The following is a 1,682-nucleotide window of genomic DNA, read 5'->3' as shown; positions in this document are numbered from 1 at the left end:
ATGAGTATTCCAGAACACTTAATTGTGCTCATGAGGAATCTGTACCTGGACCAAGAGGCAGTTGTTCGAACAGAACATGGGAACACTGAATGGTTTAAAACTAAGAAAGACAAGGTTGTACTCTTTCACCATACTTATTCAACCTGTATGCTGAGCAAATCATCCGAGAAGCTGGGTATATGAAGAAAAACGTGGCATCAGGGCTGGAGGAAGACTTATTAACAACCTGCGATATGTAGATGATACAACCTGGCTTGTTGAAAGTGAAGAGGATTTAAAACATTTACTGATGAAGATCAAAGAGCACAACCTTCAGTATGGATTACTCAATGTAAAGAAAACAAAAATCCTCACCACTGGACCAATAAACAACATTCTATCAACAGAGAAAAGACTGACGTCAAGGACTTCATTCTTCTTGGATCAACTATCAACACTCATGGAAGCAGCAGTCAAGAGATTAAACGACATATTGCATTAGGCAAATCTGCAAAAGACCTTTCTAAAGTGTTGAAGAGCAAAGATGTCAGCTTGAGGACTAAGGTGCAACTGACCCAAGCCATGGTATTTTCAATAACCTCATATGCATGTGAAAGCTGGACAGTGAATAAGGAGGACCATAGAAGAATTGATGCCTTTGAGTTATGGTGCTGGAAGAGAATATTGAAAGTGCAATGGGCTGCCAAAAGAACCAATAGATCCATTTTGGAAGATGTGCAGCCAGAGTGCTCCTTAGAGGCTAAGATGGCCAAACTTCATCTCTCATACTTTGAACATATTGTCAGGAGGGACCAGTCGCTGGAGAAGGATATCATGTTTGGTAAGGTGGAGGGTCAGAGAAAAAGAGAAAGACCCCCAACGAGATGGATTAGCCAAGTGGCAGCAGCGATGGACTCAAGTGTGGCAACAGTAGTGAGGTTGGCCCAGGATCGGGCAGTATTTCGTTCTGCTGTGCATAAGGTCATTATGGGTCGGTACTGACTCGATAGCACCTAAAAACAACAACAACATATGTCATTTGGAATCCTGGTGTGGCGCTGTGGGATAATGCATCAGACTGCAAAGTCATTTGAACTGCAAGGTCAGTGGTTCAAGCTCATTAGCTGCTCCTTGGCAACCCTATACAGGGTCGCTATGTGTCGGAATTGACTCGACGGCACTTAACAGCAACAATATGTCATTTGATTTCTTGACTGCTTCTATGAGCATTGCTTGTGGATCCAAGTAAAATGAAATCCTTGACACCTTCAATCATTTCTCCATTTGTCATGATGTTTATTGGTCCAGTTGTGAGGAGTTTTGCTTTATGCTGAGGTGGAATCCATATTGAAGGCTTTAAATCTTGGCATGTAGTAAATTTGGTACGTGGAAAACTGGAACATAGTAGCTGCTTCAAATTTGACACATGTAAAATTGGCATGTAGTAGCTGTTCAAAAAATATTGGTTACAGTAATGTTTTAAAAAATTACCCTTAAAGATGTTAAATGTGAGTTTTATTCTCTAGCCTTGCTGGAATAAAAAAGGTTCTTTTCTTTCTTTTTTTTAATTTAAGGTTTTTATTGTGGATTGAGTGAAAGTTTACAGGGCACACCATCAGTTCCACATTCAACAATTCATATAACTTGTTTCATTACATTGATTATAATCCCCTCCATATACCATCAGTTAAAAGTATTTCTCT

Source organism: Chrysochloris asiatica, unplaced genomic scaffold (genome assembly GCF_000296735.1).
Source record: "Chrysochloris asiatica unplaced genomic scaffold, ChrAsi1.0 scaffold00125, whole genome shotgun sequence".
Classification (NCBI taxonomy): Eukaryota; Metazoa; Chordata; class Mammalia; order Afrosoricida; family Chrysochloridae; genus Chrysochloris; species Chrysochloris asiatica.
Note: the sequence above shows the minus strand (reverse complement) of the source record.